Source organism: Myodes glareolus, chromosome 13 (genome assembly GCF_982192425.1).
Source record: "Myodes glareolus chromosome 13, mMyoGla1.1, whole genome shotgun sequence".
NCBI classification, from domain to species: domain Eukaryota; kingdom Metazoa; phylum Chordata; class Mammalia; order Rodentia; family Cricetidae; genus Myodes; species Myodes glareolus.
In genome coordinates this window covers 32,608,098-32,617,040 of record NC_142038.1, presented here as the reverse complement: position 1 = coordinate 32,617,040, position 8,943 = coordinate 32,608,098, and positions in this window count along the sequence as shown.

Sequence of the window (8,943 nt, the reverse complement as noted above, 5' to 3'; positions counted from 1 at the left end):
CGGGAAACATTGGTGTTCTTTATTTACCTTAAGCAGACTTAAGCCAGGTTTAGTAAAAGCATCTGTCTTTGGGTTTTTTATTGCTTTGAAGAGTCACCATGACCACAGCAACTTTTACAAAGAAAACATTTAACTGAGGTGGTAGATTATAGTTTCAGAGATTCAGTCCATTATCATCACGATGGGGAGCATGGCATTGTGTAGGCAGATATGGTGCTGGTGACATCTTGACCAGAAGGCAGCAGGAAGTTGACTGGCTGCTGCAGTGAATGAAACTTGAGAAAAGGAACCACAAAGCCCTTCCCCACAGTCACATACTTCCTCCAACAAAACCACACCTACTTGAACAAGGTCACACCTCCCTTTCGGGGCCATTTTCTTTCAAACCACCACAACATCCATAGCCCCTTCCTACCAGATCATAAGAGTCAGGCAGTTGAATGTCAGCAGTTATGCCTAGGAGTCCAACCCAGTCCTGTAAGTTAAAGCCGTCTGCTCTGACTTGATATGTTAGCCTGCAGTAGACTTTCTCAGCCTTGCTGCTCTGGGCTTGACAACACTTCATGGTGGGGCTGCTCTGTGGGCTGTAGGATGTGTGATAACGTGTTTGGCCTCTACCTACTAAATGTCACTAGCATCTCCCCACCAACTGTGATAGTCAAAATATCTCAGATCTGCTAACTAGTTAGTGACATAATTTGTGTAGTTTATCCAAATAAAAACATTGAGCCTTCTAAAACAAATTTCTCACTCATAGAACATAAAGGAGTACTCAATAGATTTGTCATAAAGTAACCTCTCTAACCACAAATCAACAGAACCAAGAAATCATTGGAATCAAGTTGTAACAAGTATAGATGATACTTTCCAAATGGAATTTCTTGATTTGAAGAGTTTTCTGGTTCCTGTTTTGGTGAATTCATTCATAAGAGAAGAGCATCAACTTAATATTGGGAACCATTGCATTCAATTGATACAATTCTTAGGGAAAAAATCTTTTAGAGAAAGGAAACTGGTAACTCAGTTCTAACTCTGAGAAATATCTTTTGATGCAACAGTTACTTGAGTTATGTAGAGCACTTCATAGGCTCCGATACCTTTGGGTTACATTGCTTGTAAATTATTTTAAATTTACATTTTGAAATATCTAGAACTGGCCCTTCATTTGCAATCACCTTCCTATAAGGCTACCCACATATTTAGCTCTGTTTCTAATTGTATGGGCATTAAATTTTTTTGCAATATTTAGAGTGTGTATTTGGAGGATGTGTGTGTTCATGTGCACATGCGTGTGTTTGGGGGAGAATGATGAAGGAGGACGATAAGCTAAAGAAGGCCAAGTTACCTTCAAAATCACTCTTTTAATGGAACATATATTGCTGAGAACCCATGGCATGCCAGAAATTGTCTAATTTTCAAGAATAAAACAATAAATAAAGCAAAGTCCTCTCGCAGTTGAATAAATTAGGGAGTAAAACATGCTATGTTCTCTGGAGCATGGCGGGGCAAGTTATTTGAATAACTGAAGCATTGGTAGGTTGTGTCTGGACAGTCTTCGCTGTCTGTTCTAGGGAGTTCCCAAAGCAGAGGAGGTTGCAGCGAGGCTTTGTGGAGCGAGGGAAGCAGCCTCGCTGGTAAACCCTTGAAGGAAGAATGGTGCCCTAGAAACTGTGGGATGGAGCCGGCCTAGTCTGTGTGAGGAAAGACAGGGCTCCTTGGGACTGAATGTGAGAGGGGGAGGCCCTGGGTGGAGGAGTAGGGAGGGTTAAGCTGCTGGCTGTGGGTAGTTTCCTGAAAGGAGGCTTAGCAGGCTGGTACAGAGCGGCATGGCTCAAGTTGTGTGCTAAAAAGGTCCCCTTTCTGGCTGTCTCAATAAATCATCCTACCGCAGAAGGCCTTTAGGTGTCATTTAACTCCACAGTGCTGGCGCAAGTTGCCCTTTGGTGGCCTTGCTGGGTTTATTTGGGGCCAAGTGAAGATAAGGAAAATGAGCTGCGGCTGATAGAGAGTGTTGGCTCCATTCTTGCTCTGCCGTTGGAGGAGGTATTCTGAGAGCCTGAGCCATCTCCCAGTGATCTCTCAGGGCAGCCAGGAACAACAGCCAAGGCTGTCCCTGAACCATTCCGTCACCTTCAGGAACCAACCCAGTAAGTTCAGAGGGCTCTCTTTCCAGAAAGAAAGGAAAGGAAAGGAAAGGAAAGGAAAGGAAAGGAAAGGAAAGGAAAGGAAAGGAAAGGAAAGGAAAGGAAAGGAAAGGAAAGGAAAGGAAAGGAAAAACAAACTTTCTTTTACACCGGCCTAGCGGTCAGGGCCTCTCCTGGGTGGAGGTCGGTGTTGCCGGCACTTTCAAGGCTGAATGACATGTAAAATAACAAGGCCTGCTGGCTTCCCATTGGTTATGGAGTCTCAGGAGAGTCTACCCTGCTCAGCTCTCAGGAACAAGAAACCTATGAGGTCAAAGTGGATACTCCCCTGCTCCGGGAAAGCTATACTGTGAGACATAGACTCTGACCCTGAAGATCATGAGCAGCTCAGACCACTGTTTCATATAGATCAGTGCTTTTTCACCCCCCCCCCCCCCCCCACGAAACCAATGTCACTACGTAACAGAATGGGAGGCAAGCCATACAGTCACGCTTGACACGGCTCCTCTACACTCGGGTGCTTTGTGAAAATGTCCAGGATGATCTCTTTCCTGCCAAATCATACACTTAAGACCTGAGTTTCAGAAAAATGGCCAGACCTCCATTTTAATAATGAGTTACCCTGATGTCCCCTTTCTTCATGCTCTGCCACCCATTGGTGCGATCTTTCAGCCAAAGATGTGTGGCTTTGAGACCATCCTGAAGCACACATCCATACGCCACCTCTTCAGTTTAATTCTAGGCAAGGGGGCGAGACGGAGATACGTTAGAAGGGTGAGATCTTTAAAACCAGAAGCTCCCGGAGTCCAAATAAGTAAATAAGCAAACAGACCAATGCAGTCTCAATACTGTTGTAATTTCACTGAGAACAAAGGACTTTTTCTTTGGTGCAGCTGGCTGGTTTGCACGCTCGACTTCACAGAAGCAGCGTAGAAATAGAACGTCAGTAAGCTCAACTTTGGACATCTATTCAATGAGTTATTGCTTAGTCGGAGGGGAAAAAAAATTGAACCAGGCCTGGCCATCTAGAGGGAAACTGTACAAACGACTTGTAACTAAGAGGATGTGACCCACTGTATAATTCATAATCATTAGTCTAAGTGACACTTCTGCCGTCGCTCTGCCAGGGCACTCGAACACTTACCACCAAGACTCAGACGGGCCACTCAGCTGTAGCTGCGTGTGAGATCCTGTGATCAGGTTTCCCTGAAAGGCTATATTTGGACCTGAGGATTTTTCTTTTTTTTTTTTTTTCATTCTTTTTTTTTTTTAACAGAAGATGCTGCCTCAGCTTCATCACGTGCGCAATTTAAAGGTTGCTCAAGTGATTCCTTAAAACTGCATAAAAGCAATTTTGCTGTGCCTGGGAGACAGTGCTGCTATAATGCTCCGTGCATGCATCTGCATGATTTCTCAGAGCTAATTCCGATTTAATGCATTAGTAATTCCTTTCCCGCCCAAGCCACCCAGCAGTAAGCTGAAGGTTACCAAAGGATCTTCCGGCTCAGATGACACTTTTAGACCAGCACAAATGGAGAGGCAGGGACATAACGGGCAGAGTTAGGCTGCAATGATACATCCCACCCCTATTACCACTCTGAGTGAGGCTGACCAGAGGTTACAGTGTTTGCAGAAGGTTTAGTGTAATACGTGTAATATGATCTTCACAAAACTGAGAGTCAAGCGGTAGTAGGTTTTCAACAGAAACAGTATAATAACCTAACAGAATGGTACATGAACAGCTTAGGAGACATTTTGCTAACAGCTGAAAAGACCATTCATGGGGCAAAATTAAGGTTTTTGTTTTTTTTTTTTTTTTTTTTTGGCTTTCGAGACAGGGCTTTTCTCTACGTATTTCTGGCTGTCCTGGAACCCTGGAACTCACTCTGTAGACCAGGCTAGCTCCGAGCTCACTGAGATCTGCCTGCCTTTGCTTCCAGAGTTCTGGGATTAAAGGCATGTGTCACCACTGCCCAGACAAAACTAGGCTTTGATTACAATCGTCAAAAGAAACTCACAAATACATAAAGCACTAGAGAAGAATAATTTAACTTGTATACCATAATTGAAATCCGTTTGAAATCCAGATAAATAATGAAAAGAATAATTTGGAGGCTATGTTAAAAGAAAAAAAAAACCTTGTAGGGAAATTTTACATCTTAGAACAAAATTATGTTTTGCAGAAACTAAAATGAAGGTGGTATAAGGTTTCCATAAGTATCAAATATTTTCCAAAGTTACTTGTGTTTCGTGGCCTTTGTCATGTCAGATAAGCCAATGCCATAGCATCATTATACATTAAAACCCACACGTTCCCATCAGATCTCCGTAGTTGCTCAGCCGTTGTTTTAGCTGCTGCAGAGTCCCCTGCGCACACAGTGTTGTGATGTCACATCTCCTGAGGCCCCTCCTGCTGTAACTGCTTCCCAGGCTTTGCTCTGGATAACCTTGACGCTGGCCAGCACTGCTGAGGCGTTTTACTGACTGTCCCCAGATTGAGAATTTTTTTTTCTGATATTTTTTCTTATGACTGCTTTATGACTTTTGAAAGACTATGGAGGGCAGATGTCACCCTAATAGATCATAGCAAGTGTTTATGCTCTCACATTGGATGTGAACCTGGATCACCTGGTCGGGAGGCTCTTTAGGTTACTGTCCCAATTTCATATTGCACCTGACACTGTCAAGCTCACACTTGAAGGACCGGGGAATTATGTTTATCTCAAAGACAATAAAACATCCACCTGAATGACTCGGAGTTGTTTTACACGGCAGACTCATCTGTTTTCTTCCATTTCTTTTTAATCTGTTTATATCAGCAAAGGCTCAAGAATGGTGGGCTATACAGCCCAATACTATTCATCATGGCCCTTGGAGCACTGTCAGGTGTCTTCTCTGTCACTTTGCCTCCCCCAGTCAGCGTGGGCTTTTGCTGATGTTGCTTGAACACTCTCATATTTTACGGCATTGCAGGCCGTTCATTTTGCACATCCACTGCCCCAGTCCTAGGACTAGCCATTTTCCCACAGATCCTGGTTGTTTTTATTGGAGAACGGCTTCCAAAGTCAAGGAACCGGTTCCCTGCAGGGTTATTCTTCCTCTGTCTCCTCAGCTGATGAAGCACAGAAATACATGCATGTATAATAGCCCATGTGCACTCACGTGTCCCTAAATATTTGCATATGTAACCATCTGTATCTCTATCAAACTGGCTGTCAGATCACTCTGAGGTCTCAGATCATGGATGGCTTCCCCTCGTTTATCTGACATCTCTCAGTCTATCAGGGAGAACCTGGATAAGGGACTTTTTCACCATTTCTCTTTGAATCCAGATAGCATGGTGACTTGGGTGTTCTTTTTTTTTTTTTTCCCTCTGGCCATGCACCATCTTTCTACTTTGTACTCAGTGGATTGGCATTACCCAGAAGTATGAAGGCAGCTAGCTCGCGGTGATTTCTGTAGTGACAGGCTGCCAAACACAACAGAGGAGTCGTCTCATCATTAAATATGATTCCCTTAAGGCTCAAAAACTTGTGAAACAGATTGCATGGCCATTTCTTGCTCTATGGTGGTTCAACAAAAGCATTTGGCTTCGGGTGTTCGCAACCTAGTAAACGTCAGAGAAATATAATCACTGAAAACTGTTCTTCCCCCAAACCAAGTTTTACTCATTGGCAGATGTTATTTGCTATTCAAAGGATTGCAACCAGCAAATGCAGGGATCAAGGCCCCTGCTTCATTAGAAAGGGAAAAAAACCTGACATCATGGATGTCACTTACAAATCTGGTATCAATTATTTGATAGGCTCGGGGCTGGTTTTGGGATACAGGCATGCTGTCATGAGAAGGGTGAATGCCAAGGGCAACTTTTCACCCTGGGCAGAGTTGGAGAAAGACTAATATGACTTCTTTTAGGAATGGTCCAACAGCAGCTACATCAGAGAGTCCGTTCTGAAGCCCTAGGTATCCCACGCTTAGCTTTTATAGCCAGAGAAAAGGACCAATCAGGTCCAAGTGCATCTGCACTAAGAGGTCTTGTCGACTCTCACGTTTGGGTTATAAATCTAGGGAAAGTAAAGTGGAAAAGAAGAACTCACTTAGCAATCTGACGTGGGTTTCTCAGACTCTACAATCAATTAATGGGTGGGGAGTGGGTTGAAAGTTTGTGAAATATCCTTCAGGTGGTGAGGTCCTAAAGAGATACATCAGCACCACTATCCTTGGGCTGGATTTTCCAGTCAAACAGTCTTTAAAATAGAAATCCCAGGACAGAAGTTGTTAAATTTCCCCTCTTTATGTTGTAAATTCAAGACTTGTTGTCTGTTGCTTATGATGGAAAACAAAAACAGAAGCAAAAATGAAAGCCATCGTTTTACGAGGTCCGGTGATGCAATAAGGTATAAAAGCAATCTCTGAAATTCCAGATTCACTGTGGGTATTGGTCCCCAGGGAAGAATAATCTTTGCAACAAACACTAGGCAAGCTGAAGGCAAACAAAGGGCCTCGCATACTGGCAAAAACAGCAAGTATTAAAAGAAATGGCGTCTCAGACATAGATTATCCTTTCTATGCCGGATGGCCTATCCTTTTCCTACACTGACAGTTGATGATGTTGCCACTGACAACACAGTTTTACTTCCGGTCAAGCTGCTCATCTCACGATCAGGCTGCACACCAGGTCCTTGGATGTGTGTACATGCTTTTACGGTGGGGTAAGGTGCAGCAAGGCACAGTGTTAACGGAACACGTCAAACCACTCATAAACTAGGAAGTTCTCTCTGCCTCTGAGCCTTGGACTGGAACGCACTGATGCACGCACACAGCCTCCAAAGGACAGAGCCTGCTGTGTTGCTCGTCATTCTGAGAGCATCGAGATGGGTGTTGCCCCCTTCTGTGGAGATGTTGGTGTGCCTGCGGAAACAAGGTTTCATCCTCATTCCCATTACTGTCCATGACAGTCACGAAGAAGCCACAATATAGCTATGATATCACAAGGTGGTAACACTTGGATTCATAAATGACGTAGAAGTTAGTATTCTTCGTCATCCTTCATTTCTTTTTTTCATCCTTTATTTCTCCCATCACTTTAAACAGCGAGTAGATTAAGTCAGATTTTTTTTCCCTATGTGTAAAATTGATATCTACCCTGACTTCAGCAAGCTCGGCAGTTTGATACATATGGTCACCTTTTCCCACCATGGAAACACAGACCTAGAAGCATCTGGGCTTGTTTCTCTTAATGTCCTTAGGAACGCTGTTGCTAAAGCCAGTAAGAATGTTCCATTATCTAAGTATATTTTGCCCCTAGACCTCAAAAGTCAATGCCATGGCCTTTTTTTTTTTTTTTTTTTTTTTTTTTTTTTTTTTGGTATTTTGAGACAGGGTTTCTTTGTAGTTTTAGAACCTGTCCTGAAACTAGCTCTTATACACCAGGTTGGCCTCAAACTCACAAAGATCCACCTGCCTCTGTCTCCCGAGTGCTGGGATTAAATGTGTGTGTCACCACTGCCCGGCGACATATTTTTAATATAGTAATTAGGAATGTAGATTCAACTTAAAACAAGATGACAAGAACACTGGAATTTTGTCACCCAGATTTTATCAAAATTTACCTTCATCTATTTATTTCTGTTTGAGCCAAGGTCTCATTACACAGCCTAGGCTGACACTGGACTTATTTCTTTGTTACCTTCCTGGGTGCTGTGGTTATAGAAGAATAACAACCACTCAGGGGTCAGAGGCCAGATAGCAGCCACAAGATATCACTCAAGTCCAGCAGTCATATAGACATGTCCTTCAAATCTTTGCCTAGAAATGGCAGGCTAGCTAAATCAAGCAAAAGAACCTCAAATATGTTTAAAGAAACCAAAGGACATAGAAGAACGACAGTCAAAGCCTGGGGTGTTTACCTCTGACATTGTCAGGTAAAAGGTCTGATGACTCGGGTGCCAGGCCTGAGGTTGGAAAGCACATTGGGCGATGGTGATCTAGGGCCAGATCTGTCGCCAGGAAGGGTGTTATAAACATCCTCAGACAGGAAAACGTAAAGTATCTGTAGAACTTTCATCTTAGAGAAAACACGTGCCAATAACAATTTAGTTGGGGGAAGTATCGGAGAAAGGAGATCTCACTGTCTTGTGTTTTAATAGATGGCTGCATCTTCCCATTCAGAAACTTGCAGCCATTGGCTATTTGTAGTCATTCTTTTTCTTGCTTATTATTTGTCTATATTTAAAAGTTAACAAGTTAGATCTAGACAGCTTCTTCAAGACCACTTCTTATTGCTTCCCTCACTCCTTCTCCTTGACCAGTGACTCTGAGAATGGGTTGTGGCTATGCCTCCATCCCCTTCATATTTCCCCTGGGAATACCCTGCCCCCCTTTGTGTATCTGTTAAACTCCCCCTTTTCCACTTTACTTGTGGTCAGAAACCCCAAGTCTGCTCTGTTCTTTTCTCCCCATGGTTTTAACTCACGTCTAGAAAACATTTCTTGGTGTTATTTTTTCCATAATGTTTTGAGCATTACAGGGACATGTAAAAATGTTCTTAATACTAGCAGACGAAAATGAAATCTTTTCTTTTTCCTTTCTTTCCCCTTAGAGTAATTTCTATAGAATAGCTTCCATTCTTTTAGTTATTTTGAAAATTATTGCTTCTATGGGAGAAGGTTAAGCATCGCTGCTTAGATTTAAGAAGGAGTCTCTTATTTCCAGATTTTGAAAATTGCATAGCTACAATTATATAATAACACTAGTGTCAAATGTTTAAACAACTTTACATAAAGCTACCATGTCCATC